Below are 20,315 nucleotides of genomic sequence, written 5' to 3' on the forward strand. Positions count from 1 at the left end.
TGTGTAGTATAGATGACACTATGAGGAAACAACTTGCAATTTTTACGTGCTTAAAATCTAAGGAAACAAATTCTTTTACTCACACCGTAACTGTTCCGTGCAAGTGGGCCACGTCAAGCAGAAGATTATTTTTCAGTTACTGAGAAAACTTACTAGGATAAAAGAAACTTTCATAATTATTCTGATACCAGTCTACTATTAAAACTATTACATTCATTTGTAAGATTGTTCAGTTAAAGAAAAAAAATACATACTTTATTTGATAGTCAATAACTGTTGAGTCAATCCTGCAACAGAACTGTTGATTTCTACAGTGACATATTTTCACTAAGAACTACAAGCCGTGATGAAATATGACAAAATAGAAAGATATAAGAAAAAAAATTAAATATGACAATGTGCTGAAGTACACCAAATACATACATGCTAGCTACACAGTCTAGAACTTATTACAGTTTTGAATTCCCGTTTCTCTTGGAAGCAGATTCTATTCCTTTAACAGTTAAGCACGTTAGTATGATCGGAAGGGTGTTTTTTTCAAGATACCATATGAGTATTATATTTGCATGTTTGTTTTTTGATTTTTTTTAAAATCCTTCCGCACTTGAAGTACTGATGGTTACTGAAAGAAGAAAAAATGAAATTGAGATTTAACATATCAATGTGTATGAATGTTGTCTGAGCAGTATGCAGAATTAACCCCAGAAGCACTGAGAAGAACCAGACATTTTCTCTAGTTAATATGATCATTGTACCTCTCATTTAAGGGCTGATGGTCAACAACAGGAATTTTACTTCTCACTCCTTAAGCTTCCACATTACAACAATTATTATTCCAATTAGATGCCAACTGGAGTAACATCTAGTTCTACCTTAGCCAGATGTGCTGTTTATTCAATAGCATGATGATGCAGCATTAGGTAACATTAAGTTCTATTTAGTTATATTTGATTTTAAATTACAAAATCATAGTGGTGGAAGATACAAAGCTGCCTTATCCCAGTAAAATACACATGAAAAACTGTATTTACATGAAAACTTACAGTTGTAAGAAAAAGAAGAAATATATACACATCTTCTTTAGAGACAAGATGAGAGTTAGACCCCTCTGATCAAGCAAGAGAAGTAAAGTGAAGATGAATGTACTGTAGGCAGCCACCATATCTGAAAGATCTTTCACCAGCTAATCTCCTAATGAGTTACATACAGTCAGGTCAACTATGGTTCTGCTATTTAAGGAGCAGTGTCTAGACTTTAAAATTGTATTTCTAATCCTGCCTGTGAAAAACAGGCAGGCACATCCAATTATACAAATTGAATATGCACATACAAATCACATGATAATGTGCCTTCCATGATTAAAATGGCATACACAGAATAGTAGGATCAGTTTTAAGGTGTTAAGATTCTGCTCTTTTGTCTCTCATTTAATTAACTCCAAATAGTATAAATAAAAATAGTTATAAACAACTCGCATTTTATTTCTCTTCTCAGAACTATCAGCTTGTAAACAAGCAAAACCAATGTTTACTTAAGTTATTAGATAAATACTTAAGTTCAAAACAAGATTCCTTTTTTCATCTTAAAGATCAAAAGAATGACGTATTTTCACCTAACGTAGTATCAAAGACTGGGTCATCTCACATAAAAATCACACATTTTTTTAGAAAAAAGGTGCTGCAGTAATATTTCTTTGATTATTCAAATATCAAATATGCTCTCCAAGAAACTCCTTCAAAAATAGAATAACAGCACTGCATCTAAACTGTCATCATTTAATATGAAGTGATAGATAATAAAGAACAGTCTGAAGATGCAACTGATTGTCATTAAACCTGCATTTCCTCCTCAGGCACACTTTGAGAAGACCACAAGACTCCACTGTGCTGGAAGAAGTTCCCTAAAGAGTCAGTTACCTAATCTTATACACACACATGGAGATATGTGATGTGTTTCAACCTGAAAATGGAGTCTGAGCAATCAGGAGCTCCCTTTAGAAGATGGGCAGGGTTTGAAGACATCTGTTGAATTTCTCAGGGAGGGTAATGTCTTTATTTTGTTGCTCCTTATTTGCTGTATTGGGAGCGATCATGAATAGGCCCCAGAATTGACTCATACGTACCATGCCATAGGAAATAAAATATCAGTTGCAGGAAAGCGTATAAATACTACCGCTGTTAACAACTTTTCCTGAAGGTGGTAGGTAATGCCAACTTCAGTACCATCATCATACAGGTCCAAAATTATCATGATCATCCTAATTTTGAAATCAGAAATGTGTAGATTATTTGTAATGAAATGGCAGTAGTTAAGACTGATGGTTCTACCAAACTAACTTCTATCATTACTGCAATGACTAATATCCTAAACATAAATACTTTAATGCATGTTGCTTGCAAAAATATGGAAACTAAAAATTTTCAATATAGGTGCTTGGCAGGGAAGTGCTTGAAAAGGACAAACTTGGTCTATACCAAGCATTTAATTTTTTTTTCCTACTTAATTCTTGAGATTCTTCTAATTCTCTCCAAAAAGTAGACTCAGTGGTTTAATCCTGACAGGTTAGAAGCACAACATATTGCAGCCCACTGGATCATCAAGGTTAGTGTTACAGAAGGATAAAGAAAAATTTTATTTTATGAAAATTGTCTTAATACTGCTAATCTGATTCATTTAGTCCCTCTCTCCCAAAGTATCTGAAATCTTATTTCTAGTAATAAAATATTTATTTGCAAAATTTAAAGCAAGATGTTTAGGTTTTTTTATTTAAACTCTTCTTTCAAAGAAAATTTAATTTTAGGAAGAAAATAGAAAAGAAGTATTTGAGGAGCTCAAAAAAGAAAACAAATTTGAACTTTCAGCTCAGGAAAAAGTAAAAATGTATATCTGGTCAACACAATTTGATTTAACTTACGATTTGCAAGTAAACAAAAAACAGTAGGTCAACAACTACCATTATCATGCTTTTGGTTTTATATACTAAAATATCTTGCCTGGTGATTAATTTTTAAAACCTTAATTACACACACACTGTGGGGGTTTTTTGATGGATCTGTATCCTGAAGATGTCATGAAAATTAATTATACAATCATTGTATTATATGAACACAATTTGGAACAGAGTTAATTTATAAATACATCAAAAAGGAATCACTGTAAACGGCTCATAACCACCTTTTGCTCTGAAATTTTTTAAGTGTTACAACCACAGAGACTGGGTTTTAAGATTTGTTCCGCTAACATTCTGTATAGAGTAATTCTGAGTGTGGATGAGGTTGTGTTTGACTTATTTTGACAAAATATGAAGAAGAAAAAAGTGTGAAGTCTCTCAAATACCTTAAAAGAGTAGAAATACATTATGTGTAAATTAAAATTATATACAGCTCTTCCAATCTCCTACTTTCAAAAGTTGCACCTATATGTTACTAGATTAATAATTAATGCTGACAATTGAATAAATAATAACCCTTGTTATTACAAAAAACAGTCAAATCTTGAAGGGAAAGAAACAACTGAAAATGTCAATTTTTTGAGTAAGTGTTGTTTGAATTCAATTGATAAACCACCAAAGTAATTGCTGCCAGTACCATCTTACCACCTGCTTATGCCTTATAAACATTCTAATGCTTTTACCTTTCAGTTTACTGACATTTCCAAATCACTGATTAGGACAAAAATTCCTATCCTGTTCCTAAGAGGTATAATAAGACCTAATGTACTTGTTATTTTTGATTTGGCTAATATAATATCTGTAATAATATCTATTGTACAAAGTAAATTTCACTATAGCAGCATTTATTCCCTAATAAAATGCAAACACTTGATTCTTCTATACTAAATTCAACCATTTTTATAATCAGAAAGTACCACTTAGTTGCAAAAATCTAAAACTTAATGGTTATATTCTTGCCTGAAAAGACTGTGAAAATGAACCATAGAAAATAGGTCTGGAGGGAATCTTTCCAATTCATTTGGTCCATTCTCCTGCCCAGACAATCATCAAGCAGAAAAGAAAGCTATGCACTACATCCCAGTAGGGCAGCATTAGCAGAAGAATTCTGCAGTCCCAACTGCACTGAATTTTTTATATTTAAATAAATTTGATAACTTTTCACAGATTCTGCATTTGTTTGAAGTTTTCTATTACAATTTGAAATATGTAGAATTTAGAGGCATTTTAATAATTTAATGCTTGAGAATATTGAAAATACCACAATTTCAAAGCGCAGGAGAAAGAGAGGAGAAAAGGAGCAGTTTCGAAGAACTATGAAACCACTGTCTATAAATAGTTAATTTTGGGAGGGACTTCACCAAGACCAGTTTTTCAAGTGTAATGATCAAGGGAAAGCAGTAAGAGTGACATAGATCTGACTCTTAAAACACAACATTATAAATTAACAGAATTTATAAAAACTTTATGGGTGTGCTTAGGCAAGTGTAGTGAGAAGTTGTAGTAGCATTTATCATAATAAGCCAATATGGGACATATGGTGTATAGCTCTCTTATTTGATTATTATTCAAGAGAACAGTCCTACTGAATTCTATTAAACTGTATTATATATACTATGTTATGTAAACAGGTACATATAACTCAGTGTGATTTACACTTTCAAGTGAACAGGTCCAAATGAAATCAGAATTAGATTTTAAATAGATGTGGTAAAAAAATGCAGTAAAATACAAACAAAACAAAATGAATACAAGAAAAAATTCTGATTCCACCAATTATGGCATTATTAGCTGGAGATGTAACATTATTTTTGTATTCATGCCCTGTTTGACTTCTGAAAAAAAACCGTAACGGAAATAGTGTCTATATGTACGTGTGTTCATATACATACTGTTATGTCTCAGTGTGTGGATACATATATATGTGTCTCCATGTGTTTATCCTGAGATCACCAGACAGTAATATGAAAACAATAATTATCCATCTAGTGAGACATACAGGACTATGCAAAAAAAGTACTTAGCTTGTTCATTAAATACCTTAGCATTAACATTAGAGCTCCTACGTTGCTGCTAACAACTGCAAAAAATTGCTTGAGAAGAGGTACAGTGTCAGAGATATCAAAGTAGTTTATACACAACAGCTATCATCCAAAACAAAATCACAAATATTCAGTTTCCATGTCCCTACATGATTGTGGCACTGAAGCTAAGTCTTTCATGAAGATGATAGGCACATATGGAGGAAAAAACCCAAAACCAACCAGTTTTTGTCTTTAATGTGAGTTTCTGAATAGCTAACTTTCAAAATGTGGAATTTTATCTTTAAGAAATCAAAACAAATACAGAAGCTTGTGGGGTTAAATTATTCCTGGTTTTGTTTGTTGTATTAGCAGTAATATAACTCACTAACTCAATATTTTCTTGCATGTTATTTCCTACTCACAAAACAAGTCTCAACACAGAAAAGTTAATTTTAAATTTATACAGACACACACACATATATATACAGTATGAAATTCATGCTTATATTAATGTTTAACCTAGAGCATGTTAAAAAACCACAGCCTTTTCAGCCTTGACATCCACAAAATTCCATTGTCCTAGGCTTTTGTATGTTCGCTTACTCTATAAATTTCAAGTTATGCCTTATTATGATCTTGCCTCTTTTACATAAAATGTTTCCAACTCAGCTAAAAAATAAGTTCGCTCTTGAAATTGGTTATGAATATTAGTCATATTAACTGCCTTTTCTCTCCTCTCTTGCAGATTTTTAATGGGGTAAAGTCTTTACTGGAACCCAGATGACAGATATCATTAGAGCTGTCATACACTTTTATTATATTTAATTCTTCATTGGATTCTTTATATAGCAGACTGTTGACAGTAGCAATTTCTGACAGATACCTCTACCAACCATGTAATCCAAGATTTCTTTGGCCATAATGTAGAAATCTCTATTTTCTACTAGTTTTCCTATAAGCAAATGTATTTAGAAGGAAAACAAAGTTTAAGAAAGCAAGCTCTATGAATGAACTTGTGAAATCAAAAAAAGTAATAATGCTTATAACCTGTCTGTAAGAAAACCAGAGAAGACACTAAGGAACCTTTGTCATAGCTAGAAATACTCAGCTCTGAGTTTCTAGTTAGCAGGTCTGAACAGCCTGCTAAAATACTTACATAAAATCAGCTCAGAAATACAGACCACAACAGTGATCTGATAAAGATACAGAATTGCACTGACAAGAGAGAAATTTTATCTAGGATTATTGTCATCCTTGGAAGACCATCACCACACTGATAAGTTATTTTTCAAGAACTTAAAAGAATGCAGCGGAGTTCAGGAGATTAAAAGGAAATTAGATTCTTTGTCTTTTTGGGTTTTTTAGTTGCTTATGATCCTGATTGTGTTTTTCATTGTGTTTTGTTTTGCTTTTCACAGCAGAGGGAAAAGAATAAATCAATTCCTCTGTCCCCAGTAGGATACAATCCAGAAAGAGTCAGAAATGTATCTTCAATTTTAAAGCAATGGCAATCCCAGGAAAGTTGTCAGAGCTTTTTCATTCCCAGGTTTTTTTCTTCACTTTCAAAAATACATAGATGCTAACACTAGAGATATATATTACATGGACACTAACTAATAGTAGTATTAATATTTAATTAGTGTTTATATTCCATTAAAAAATTAAGTTTCATACATACACTAGAAAAATACAGGATTTAGGAAAACTTCTACTACCCTCTCCTTTCCAGAAAAAAGTGCAGCCTCACAGTGACATGGAGAATCAAGTCCTGTCAGACATGAGAGAAGCAGAGACTGTTTTCTTCAGTCGATTACTATAGAAATAAAGCTACTAAAATAAAAAATGGCTATTAGGGAGAGCAGGTAACATACCCACTCCAGAATCTTGTGAATCTAAAATTACTTTTCTTAAAAGAATTTGTGCAAACTCTTTCATGTTGCAACAAGTAGAAAAACGCTAATTTTATTCACTTCAGAAATAAAAAGGTGATATTGTTCATTTTAATCTAAGCTGTATTTTCTATCCTTCATGTCTACTTCCCAAATTCATTTCAAAAAACTAAAAGATTATGTATTTATTCAATCTAGCTTTGTCTGCTGCAGTAGATAAGAGGGAAAAAATGTGAGGTATTCTAGGCTACTACACAAGCACTTACACTGCAAGGGGACCAATTACAGGTTTATCAATCAAATATTATGATAAAATGCAACTGTGAAGAGAAAAACATTTTATTAAAGTTTTGGCAGAGAAAGTTCACCAGAAAATGAATGTAGGTAATGAAATTCAGTTACTAATGATGTGTACATACCAATCTATAAAAATGGATGTATATACAGATACATATAGAAGGACATAAAATAAATACATCTATATATTTAATTATATTTGAAGACATTTTTAGGAAAACAATATTTATGTTAGTTTTGCTACTATTGCTACCAAACGATGCATCTCATCTGGATTTACTAGACTTTAAAATACATACTCTCCAGTACAGTATTCCTACACCAGTTTTTTCATCTTTTCATTTTCTAATTTCCATTCCTTTCAGGTGGAAATTGCTTCAGTAAAACAGATAATTGCTTCTGCTTTGCAATGTCAAACAATTTGCCTGAAGTTACAGCAGTCTCTAAAATTAAGATGGAAAAAAAAGTTCTCTCTCATTATCTTTCTCCCTCTCAAGCATCCTTTCATCTCATCCTCTTCAACAGTGTCCAAAGTAATATTTTCCCCTTTGTTTATTCTTTGCTACTGTTTTCTTGCATTTAGTTACAATTTTACTTCTTGTCTTCCCCAAAATCCTTCACCTTCAGCCTCAGTTTTTAATGTCAGAATTTTACAATGGCTGAAGAGGAAACCTAGAGTATATTGCAATCCAATTGCTCAGTCCACAGCATTGTCAATACCAGTCATAAATCTTTTTGTCTATTTTCTCTTCACAAAAATTCTTCTGTATGTCAAAACGGAAAAACAAAGGACTGTTTTGAGACTACTAAATGTAGACTGTATTCTTGAAATCTCAAAAAGTCTTACCATGAAACCATCTCTCATTTCCATATCCATACTTTCCATAGTCTTGCCTTAACTTTCATCTCTTGGCAATGAAGTTCTAAAACTGTGTCCTGCTTATTAAAAAGACAAAGCAGAGACTGCCAAATGGGAGATAATGACAGCTTACAGTGGCTCCTGCTGCTGGGCTATCAAATTTTGAAAGCATCAGTGAAGCAACCAATCCTTATGATCTCCTTTCATTGTTACCATAAAATTATACTTGTATGTTGGAAGGCCTGAAGAACAGCTTTCAGCTTTCTGCTCTTCTGCTTCTCTAGAAGAGAACTCTCTTTTAGATTGATGCATAAATTTTAGACCCCCTTCAGCTGGGTAGCACTGCATGACTGGGATCTTTTGCTGAATATGTAAGATTTTTTTTTTTTTCAGTTTGATCTAAACACTAGATTGTAAAACACAGACACTATGTATGAGCAGATCCATACATAGATCCGTATTTGTGGACTGTAGTAATATTTAATACAAACAATTAAATAAACAAAAGTTATCCAATACAACTGTTTAATAGGTTGCCTAAGTAAATGCTTTCCCTCCCCTCATGCTTTTTCCCAGATGAGCGCTATTATTCTTTATTTTGACACCACTTGTGAAGATTGAGTTTTTGGTTCAGACAGAATGCCCTTATACAAGCAAAATTCTAAATATTTTCTGTAAAAGCTGAATAGAGGCCAAACCTCCTGGAATGGGCTCATAAGACTTTTTTCATTTTTATGTTTGACAAATCCACAAGTTTGTAGCAGTTCGGTTAACCCAAAATATTACTTGTGTAAAAATACTGCCACTAGAATAAACAACAAATTACAACTGCTTTAACTATTTGATTACTTGAAATAGGCATTAATGAAACATTATTATATCATGGTTTTATATTGTAATTTTGTACTCTCCTGGCACATTTACACAGCAGAACTCAGCTTATACAACTGTCATTGAATACCATTTAAACATATTATTCAGCTCTTAAAAAAAATAAATAGCTGAAATAGTTGGATGAGCATATAGCACTTCCTTATCACATTCTGCAAAGGGATTTCTTTAAGTAAAAGAGAAACAATATCCAAGAGATTTCAATTTTTTTGCAATTAATAGTCATGAATTCAGATAAATATAACTGACAAAGGCATCAGACTTTAAATTATAATTTTAACTATTTGTAGATTACCAGTCAGATTTAACTGATATATAAAGAAATAATGCTGATGCTATCTAGCTAATGTTAAGCTTAGTTAATAATTACTCAAGTACTCTAGTACAACTGAGAAGTAAATTGATTTTAAAATGCAATGACAGTACAGTAAAACTCTCAACCTACCATCTACATGTATTTTCATTTTAATTTTCTGTAGTATGTTTTTTCCCTGGTGATTTGACTCATAATATTTGAAAAAAATGCATCATCTTCAGCAGTTTACATAGCTGTCATTGTATTAAATTTATTATTTACACTGAACAGAGGTAATGAGGCAATGAAACATTTATGTTTCAGTATGCTTTCTGGTTAGCCAAAAAAGTTTGATGAGTAATTTCAAAACAATTTTTTCAAAATACTGGAAGCAATTACATTATATTGTAAATTATTAACGTGCAGTAGTTTTCCTAAAAATAAAAATGTATTAAATATTTATATAGTGTATATTTAGTCTATTTTTACAAGCATGTAATACACTGTGTATACTTAGTGTATATTTAGGCACTATATTACATAGTCTATAGAGTCTATAATTATATAGTCTATACAGTCTATGATTATATAGTTGTATAAAGCGTATACTTAGAACTGGTGGATAACTTATAACCATTGACTCATCAAATAAACATAGTCACCAGAACAACCAGTAAAAGAATCGTTTCTAGTGATTCACACAGCATCATATAGGCACATACACGATCATAAAGGACCAACCTCAGAAGGACAGATAGAATTTAATTTCAGATGCAGTAATCTCTGATCTCGGTTACTGTGTTTGGCATCATGGAAGCTCTAAATGTTTCAGTGAAAAAGGCTGGTTTGAATAAGAATGTTCAAAACAGACATAATTTTAGGAGGTTTCTACAGAACACGTGTTGCTTTTTTTTTTTTAAAAGGTATAGCACATGGCCCAATTTTGTTGACCTGTCATGGAAAGGTAGGTGTTAGATGTTTTCACTTTCTTCAAAACACTTCAGAGGTCTGATCAACCAGATAGGCAAGACAGTTTTTAAAAAACTTGTGGCATCTAATGTAAGAGGGATTATAGGACAGCTGAGAACAGAAGAGGAAGCGAAGGAAAGGGAGCAAATGTTGAGCCAGTACATGCATAAGAAGCTCTTCTATCTAATGTACCTGAGTTCTTGTTTGCAACTCTATTGTGTTGTGAAGAGATGGAGATAAAATGCAGCAATAGTTTTAAGCCCTGTCATCACTTAAGGAGGCTATGTTAACAGGATCAAAATATATTTCCTGGACTTACAAACTCCTCCTTACTTCCAAACAAAGTCTGGCTATGCGAGAAGTCTGTTACAGTCACAGAGTATTGTTCAAATTCTCTCATAAAATCTGTCTTTACTCTCCTTTCCCCACTGAAATGACATTCACATTCTAGAATTTTTGAACCTCAGCTGTTGTACATGAACATAGATCAGGATCTACATGAGGAAAATTATCTAGATTTGAATTGCAGCAGTGAGAACTAATAGAAAAAGTACATAGGAACAAACTTTAGCTATTCTTTTAAGAATTCAGGGGACAGAGGGTGAGTATTCCCTAACTCAAGGCAAAGCAATAAAGAAACAAATTAGCAAGCACAGTAGCCGGGGGACCAGTAAATACGCCCAGTAAGTCAGACACAGTGCACATGCGGCTGCTAATTTAACACCATGAAAGGGGATTACAAGTCTGCACTGGTGCAGTGAAAACACTTAAGTTCCGAAGAGATTTAGTGCAAGCAACACAAGGTAGCTTTAACAGTTGACAAAAGATAACAAAGAAAAAGCACAAATAATGTCACAGATTTCATAATACTAAAAGACGTAAGGCCATATGGAATGTAAACATGTAGACATTGCATCACTCAGCGTTGGCTTAATCTCTACCCTTTCAAGCAGTAGTTTGGCTGGCAAATAGAAAAAACCTTCAGTAAGGACAAGCTATCTCAAAATACCAAAAAGCTTAAAATTAAGCTTTGACAATTTGAAAAATCAATTCATGTGCCTAGATTCATACTTTAAAGAAATATAAAACCCTAACCTAACCTATCACGAAGTAGGATAAGAAATAAATCAAGTGTTTTTGATAGTCTCCTGAACTACTTTAATGCTGATCACTGTTGAAGACTTGGATTATTATTGAAATGTGAATCTCACAGATTAGTATTTTATACTTCTAGGAGTAGCATCTCAGGCTAGGACTGAGACAAATGGCCTAGAAATAAAATCATAAGATGTCCTAAAAAATATTTGCTATTGCTAACCTGGTTTCATTAACTACTTCTGCCCTTTTTTCATTAAAATTGCAGATCTGAGACACCAGAAAAAAGAAAAAGAAACAGAAACAACAATTAAAACTAATTTGGTAAATCAAGTAATGGCAGCAAACACACACATTACTGACATTTATCACACATAATGATTTGATAAATATTTTCCAAACAACATTCCAAAAAAAGTTTGTTGATGAAAGGGCACATACATATATTTTCCATGAAGAGTTCCCATAATATTAAGTGAATTTTCTTAAATGTTTCAAATTACAATTTTCTAAATTCCAAAACTTTCTCTAATCTTTGTCAATAAAAACAAACAAGAAAACCAACCTTCCAGTCTTTAACACATTGGCAATAAAGCTTTGTAAGAACAAAGTTATTTAAATGGCATTATCTGCTATTTGTCTTATTCTATATTGCCATTTTTTCCCCACTGAGTGCTAGTAAGTGCTTGCTGTTGAAGAGGTTTACATTTAACATCTGTCACTTGTATCCAGAAGTAGCACCTACAGGGAACTGTCAAATAGATCGTTATTCTCCTCTGTAGCACCAGCAAATCTGTCTCACATCATTTACATACAGATAGTTATAGGCATTCATCATTTCATTATGCTGACTGCCTCACTATTCTAATGTATAATGTCTCTTTAATGAGCCTTTAAAAAATACAATATTCCTTGATTTATGACTGCTTAACTGAAAAATTATACAGATTGACAAAAATTCATCATAAAGCATTTTTTGTGTTCCCACTACCTTGCACTTTAAATTTAACAATGACTCTTGAGTTAATCTCATGATTTGTTTCTTTGACAAAAGAAATTATCAAATTTTAACACACTAGACTTCACAGTCACTGCTGTTTTAATAAATATACTTTCACTTCAATGACAGAGCAGTACAGAATTTGACAAATTAAAATCGACCAGTTTTTGTCAAAGAAATAAATTTATTGGACAATCTGTTTCAATATTATTATATGTCAATTACTTTATACTTCCTAACTTATCATGTAGAATACTGCTGTACCAGTCATGCACAAATGACTCATAAATGAGCCAATTTACATGTTCAAGTAAATTGAACTATGCTTTATTGTATGAACTTCAATTACTTCATACACAAATGGTTACCACTGAAAAACAGCTCTGCCATTAAAAGCATGCTGAAGTATTACAAACATAGCTAAAACACCAAACAGAAAGCTGAGAACAAGAGGCAAACGCTTCATTCACTTGACTACACTCAGGCATTATATGGAGTTCAGTTCCTTCAGCTACTTCTCCATGTGTTTATAAATAATATCAGCGTTCCACTGGGAGCACTGGGTTTTGCCTATCCAAGCTGAAAAGGTTTGCAAACAGTCCTCATCGTAGCCATTGGAAGCAAGAATTTTCACTAAGCATGAGGAAACATATACTTTGTTTCTGACAAATTTACAGCTTCTAGTTGAATGGGTTTAGTCTGTAAGAAAGTGCTATGCTCCATCTGAAGTTTCTCCCATAACAGAGATAACTGTAAGTTTTTACTGCCCTGTCCAATATAGTTTGAACTTACATTACAGACAGTCAGCACATGACTCCCTCTCCTCCGCTCAGCCATTTACTTCCATGTAAGTTTTTTAAATGTAGTATTGAAGACCTTTCCCTCTTTCAAAATGCCAGCCCTTCCAGAAGGTTCAAATGTAATGAATGCAGATATAAACAAATGAGCACTAATATAACCTTACACTGCCTGATCTCATAAGCATCACTTCCTATTTCCAAATCATGAAGCTGGGCTAAAAAGACTATCCATTCAATGCAGTAGAAATGTACAGAGATTTAAGCAACAGATGGCAAGCTACAATCCCTAGATCCCTGCAAAAAGTCAACTTTAAGCAAAAAAATCATACAAAACAACTTATGATACTACTGCATATTTAAGAGCCTTTTCAGTAGATGCAGATATATTACGATATGACAGAAAATAAAGTGCAGAAATTACACTGATATGTTTGACCCTGACAGTGTTAAATGCTCACTACAATAAAATTCTCATTTCATAATTTTGGACCCATATTTTAGTCCCTTTCCACTGACTATTCCAGTTAACATCAATGTCAGAATTTCAATGATTTCAAGGAGTCAAACTTCTAAAGAATATAGGTATATTATCCCCTAACAACACACTGTATTTTTATTATCTAGGAGAATTTGCATGCCTACACATTTCAACCATATAAAATGACAGCCTATCAAACATGCCAGTACAACATTCTCTTTTTTTTTTTTCAGTTAATAAAGCACAAAACTTCCATGGTGTTATACTGTATGTGAAATTTATAACTCTGAATCCAGAAAACTAGTATGCCAACCCAAATACGTGTTACAAATAACTGAAGATGCAAATTTATACACCTGGTTACTTTGTGAATTCAAAATATCTCAAGATATTCATTCATTCCCATAATGATAAGGAGGTTTATATCTCAGCTTGTAGTAGTTTGACAAAATCCAATTTAAAAAAGTATTCAATATTTACTAATCACAACAGGTTCTTAGACTGTCATTCTGACCATCTCAGAATTATCCTTCTCTGTCCCTTGATATTAACTGTGAGGCACATAACCATGGACAATAAGTGTATGCTATGTCTGTTAGCGTTGATGTTGTAAAGCTGTGCTAATAATACTAATTTAAAAGCTGGAAGAGATTATGATTGGTTGTTAATGACATAAAGAGAAGGTGGTAAGAACAAAGTAAATACAGCTACCCCTAAAGCCCCTTCATGTTGCAACTCTATTTCTTGCTTTTCTTGCCTTACAAGTTCATTGTTACATCTCCCATAGTGTACAGAGTAACCACTTCTGAAAACTGGCTAATAGTGTCTGTGACTCTTGATTTTCCATTCTCAATCTGAATTCCAAAAAAGGCAGTGGAGGAACATCTGTCAGAAGATGCTTTAAGCCATCACATTGTTCTTTCTTATGTGTACACATAAATACATGGCAGTGTTTCTCTGGTGGAATACTAAATTAGTGGTTTTTCTTTTAGAGTACTGAATTACCCAAAAACTCAACGAAATTTTATACAATGTGTTTCACACTGATTGAGCCTACTTACAGAAAGGTGGTGCTGTAGGTGGATTCAATACTTCAATTAGTGTAGTCTGCACATCGGAAGAAAATCCAGAGTGTGTTCTGTTCCTGTGATTAATTTTCTGTCTTTCTGTAGATACACCTAGGAAATAAACAGTACAGAGTAAGTGCAAATAAATATAGAAAATAAACAAAATTATTAGAAATAAAAAAATAAGAATACATTGAGCAGTAATTTAGTGCAAAGTCCATACCATTATTCATCAATATACATTTACCACATTATAGAAGACAAAAGTTTAAATTTTGTCTTCGTTTAATCCTGTAGTACCCAAGTGATTCCACAGTTCTTCAATCTCAAGGCTAGCAAGTAGAATCAAACAGCTGTTATCATTACACCTGAACAGCCATGTGGTGGCCTGAGAGGAGAAACATAATGACCACAGAGGGAACTGGTCCAGCTTTCCAAAACAGCACAACCAGGTTTCCATTCAGCATGTGGAACAAGTGTAGTATATAGAATACATGAAATAAATAGTCACGTTTATTTTAACAGTAGAGTTAATTTGTAATTTTTATTTGGTCTTTCAGTAGAAATAGAAGCAGCAGCTTCTATTCCTTTTCCTGGTTCCTATTTACGTACTTGGCAGAATTCTACAGAAAGTTACTTAAGAAGTGATAGGAATAAGGCATAATGAGCGCTTGTTTACATGTCTTAGTATTTCTTGTAGAAAGTAGGGTTCAGCTGTATCTTGTTTCATGTCTAAACCAGTACTGACAAGTGCCAGTTCAATCTCTCTTTAAATAGCTGAAGTCAAAGCTGGACTATCATCCAGATAAAAAAATCTACCCCAGGGAGTTAACCATTCTTATTTTTCAAAGACCTTTTTCTTACCTCTTGCATCTAGGCTTTGCTGCAAATTAAACCCTGCTACTTCTTGTCATATCTAAACTGGAGATAGCAAATAGTTTATGCTGATCTCCTTTCGCAACAATTTTATAGATACCTATCCTAATTCCTCTCATTTCCTAGGTTAAGTAAACCTGGTTCTAAGTCTTCTTTCGATGCCTGTAATAATTTCATGAACTATCAATAACTAGGTACATTGTATTGCTTGTCCGTTTTGAAAACCTAGACAACTTGAGCCTACAAGTTGTTTCACTAGATGCTTACCCATTATGCTCCTAAAGATCCGTGGAGAAAGAGCTCTAGTGGATCTTGTTTTAGCAGTTTCAGATATTCTATCCCTTGTGCCTCTGCCACAGACTATCAACCCAGTAAACGGGTAGGTAGAAATTAGTATGCTATGCCTCAAATTCATAAAGGGCGATAGAGGCATGAAATGTTTTCAGATTTGCCAAAGGACGTCTGCCAGGCATTTTAACATTTCTTGAGCTCTGCTACTGCTGATATGAAGGGAGGGCAAACACTTGTGTAAGAAAGCAAAAAGTACGTAACGAACTACACACGTAACAGTATGGCATGGTGAATATACTGTCCGCATATTCTTTCCTGAAGCATTACAGGGGATTCCCCATCCTGTATTTGTGCAGTTAATTACTCCTACTTAGTAACTGTGTCTGTTCTTACCAAACTGTGTGTCTATTACTTTCTATTGTTTCTGGAATTTATTGTGATTATTTTGAACTTGAGTCCTGTCTTCTAATATGCCTGCAGCAAGAATAGTGCCTACTCTATTACCAGAACTACCAACAAAGTTATAGAATAACCTTAGACGCAGAACAGACTCTTAAGGAATTACACTCCTCCCCCGCACCCCTGGTTACTGGGGAAAAGAGTGACTGTGAATAACCTTTTTTCCCCAAGAACTTAGTATACTAATGTTAGACCAGTCTTATCTAGACCACAGTTCCCTAGCTTGCTTAAAAGAATGCCATGTGAAATTATCAAAACTGCAGTTTACTAAATTCAACTTATATCGTCTCTCTTCTACCCCTTAAGGCTTGCTGCAATATTTTTTAAGGAGATAGGGTAGGTCTGCCTTGTTCCCTACAAATCTACACTAGCTGTTAATTCTCACCATCTCTTATAGATGCTTAGAAAGAACAGTTTGATAATTTAAAATCCCTCACTGAAATTCTGTTAAGAGAACTATCTACAATTCTTTGAATATTTCTTCAGGTCTTACTGTCAGCCCCTTTCCGAGCTTTTGAAATTTCACCATCCTTAAGTTCTCAAATACGTTGTTACTATACATCATGTAAAGATTTATTTTTTCCATGCATGCATATCTTCCAGCCTTATACATCATACAGACAATAGACTCTGCACAAAATCAAGATCTGAACAAAGACAGTTCTTTGTTTCTAGTTCAGATAGCCTTGCAATTAGATAATTTGTATGGATTTTTCTAAGAGAAGGCATGACTTTCTGTGTAATTAATTTGTTTTAATAGCTGAAGTCACTGCATTCTAATGTATCGCTCATCCTAGAATCCAACACTGGCCTCTGAATTTTATACTGCTTTCTACACACTACTTACCTCACACAAAGAGGCTAACAGAACATGAGATAGATAGGTAAATAACTGTTTATTCTTTTTTAAGGTTTTATGCAATTGTACATGGATTTGTCCTACCATTTCCTCTGATCTTTCAGTTAAGATCTCTTTTGAGTAACAGCATCTCCAGTTGTTTAGCTTGCAGTAATTTTCATGCACAGAAAGGGTTTTCCTATTCTTTCAGTACATTTAAAAAAGAAAATGCTGTCTGTTATGTCTTTAAATACAAATTATTTCCAAAATGGATGTTCCTGTTTTGGGACATCTACATTACATTACTGGGTCAAGCTCTTTAGAGAGGTGTATTCATCAGATTACTGGAAGTATTTTACTTAAAGGAAAGAACACAGAAGACAAAACCAGATGAATCTAAGACCACTCAGAGTAAGTGTCTCATTTCCCCAGGTTCAGCTGTGCCAGCTCACAGGGAAGATAACGGAGGCAGGTCTCAGTTAATCATGCGTGCATATACGTGTGCGCAAAGATCTCCCTGACACAGCCTATTCCTCACTTGATCCTCTTACAAACTGAGCTTAATAGCAAATGTCATGTTGCTTGGTGTTTCTTTACCCTGTCACAGAAACTGGCGAAGTACAGGGGCATTGATCTGGCTACCTCTCATATAAATTAATGAACTATGTGTTCATAGCAACAAATTATTACATATGCCTTTATCGCCTGTATTTTTTCAGCTTCTCTGCTACTATAGCTCAGTTTTGCCCTTCTTTCTCCCTCTGAACACTTGGTCCTCTGTGGTCTATCAGCTTCATTTCCTTTCTTTAATACTGTGATGGAAACTAGGGACTACAACTTTCCACAAACCTTACTATGTACATATAATTCTACTGCAGGATTATGAGCAAAATTATAATTCACTGCATAAGGGGAGTTTAACACAAGAAGATAAGTCTAAAATAAATGCACTGAAGTCCACTTTCTCCCCCTCCTCACCCCCCGTACAGCCTTCTGCTTAAACAAGGCCTTGGGATAGTCATCTCTTTGGCATATAAAAACAATGAACAGTATCAGCTATCCCTGGCGAGATGACTATGTTAATATCTGTATCTCATTTTAAGTACTAGATTATTTTTTTTCTTAAGACTTTCTTTGGCTTCTCTACTCTTTAATACCCCACCCTTAACATATAAAATGACCTTAGAAAAGCAGTTCAGCCCTGTAATTCTACTACTTCCATGGTAATAGCATCCAGATAAGGAATATCTATCAAAATAGTGGCAGAAAATTATCTGTTCATTCTGGCCTCCTTTTTCGCTTTATTTTTCTTATCTTCCAGCAGCACATGCCTGCACTTCTACCCAACAACCCTCACAAAGCTCACAAATAACATAAAATTTAATTAAAAAAACTAAAAAAATAAAAAAAACCCCAAACTAACAAAAAACCCCCACCCAAAAAACCCCTACCCCCTTTCCCTTTCCAAGACTGGGCTTTTTTAAACTCTCCTTTATTTCTCACTCCACGACAAAACAGGAACCTGCCTAGAAACCTTTACCATTTCCTAAAGCCCTTCCAACGAGAAAGCTGAAGACTCATCTCTCACATCGGCTGAATTTTGCTCCACAGCCTCCCTCAGCCTGGCTTACTCTTCCTACCGACAGCGGCAGTTGGCTCCACACGGGCCCTCATAAACTTCTCCCTCCTTATGCACAATTTATGCCTAACCACAGGCTGCCTCTTTTAAACTACACCGTTTAAGGCTGAAAAAAAAGTCTTTTAAGGACGAATATTTCCAGGGCCTACAAAACACTTATGAAAAACATCCCTTCTTCTTGAGAGCGCCCTACACCTTCACAAGAAAAAAAAATGCAGTGCACAAACAACAGTCGATACTCCCAGCCTCAGCAGCACCCACTGTGTGATAATTAACGCTGTACAGAAGGCAACCAAGCCATGACTTCTTCACACAACTCACAGGGCCACTGCACCCTCCTCTCACCCCGCCATGAACAGGCGGGCGGCCGCCACGCGTTGTGAGGGAGACAGCGGCTGCGCTCCCGCCCGGGGCTGCCCACCGCCCCCTGCTGTTGTGGCGGGCTCCTGGTCCCGCGAGAAGCGGCAGGGCCGGGGACGCTGCTAGCTCCGCGCGGCCGTCGGGGCGGCAGTTGGCGGGGCGGGGCAGGGCAGAGCAGAGCAGGGTGGGGTGGGTCGGCTCGGCTCGGCTCGGCTCGGCTCGGCTCTGTGCCTGCACCCGCACCCGTTCGGGAGCTGTTGCGGATCCCGCCGCGGGCGCGAAAGAGTCAGGCGCGCAGACAGAGGCCGTCAGGAGCGTGGCAGTGGGGCGGCGGCGGTGCGCGGCGGGGCTGCCTGGAGCCGCAAATCGGCAGCAAGGAGGCGGCTATGGGGAGGCTGTCGCCACTGCTCTGTGGGGCAGGGGGCCTCGTTGCAAGCGATCGGCAAAAACCTGAGGTACTTCATGCCTTTTTTCCCCCTCGGTTTTCACCGGTAAAGCTTCTCAAGCCTCCCGAGTCCCTGAGCATCCTAAGAGAGTCTGTGGGCGTGAGGCAGCACCCACAGGTGAGGAAGGAGTGGATCGCTTAACCCACCTGTATGTATGTAAGTCTATGGGCCCAGGTGGGAGGCATCTGCAGAGGTGTTCATGGAGCTGGCGCATGTCACTGCGAGGCTGCTGTTTGTCGTTTTTGAAATGTTTGTGATGACTTGAGGGCAGCTGCTGTCACACTCCTCTTCAAGACAAGCAGAAAGCAGGATCCAGGGAACTACAGGCCTCTTAGCCTTAGCTCAGTCCCTGAAAAGGTTGTGGACCAGATCTTCTTAGGAGCCATTTCTTACCCGAGCAGCAAGCACAGGCAGATCATGGCTGACCAATCTCGTTGCTCTCTATGGTGGCGTGATTGGCACCTGTGGACCTTGGGAAGGCGGTGAATGTTGTGCATCTTCATTTTAGCAAGACCTTTGGCACAGTCTCCCATAGTGTCCTTATCAACAAACTGGTGAGAAACAGGCTGGACAAGTGGATTAAAAGGTGGATGCCAAGACTCAGAGAATTGTGATCAGTGGTGCAAAGTCTGTCTGGCAGCAAGTAGTTTAATGTCTTCATTAGCAACCTGGATAACGACCTGAGAACACTCTCAGCAAGCCTGTGGATGACACTGAATTGGAGGAGGCAGTCCATACACTGGGTGGCGGGTCTGCTAGTTAAGACGAACCTGAACAGGCCAGAGAAATGAA

At 35.6% G+C, this 20,315-nt stretch overlaps 1 pseudogene; it reads right to left on the reverse strand.

Annotated features, from left to right (window-relative positions):
• LOC132317083 (uncharacterized) overlaps positions 1-20,056 on the reverse strand; it is a 36,792-nt pseudogene extending 16,736 nt beyond the window's left edge.
• Positions 20,057-20,315: the final 259 nt, after the last annotated feature.

Source organism: Gavia stellata, chromosome 5 (assembly GCF_030936135.1).
Source record: "Gavia stellata isolate bGavSte3 chromosome 5, bGavSte3.hap2, whole genome shotgun sequence".
Taxonomy (NCBI): Eukaryota; Metazoa; Chordata; class Aves; order Gaviiformes; family Gaviidae; genus Gavia; species Gavia stellata.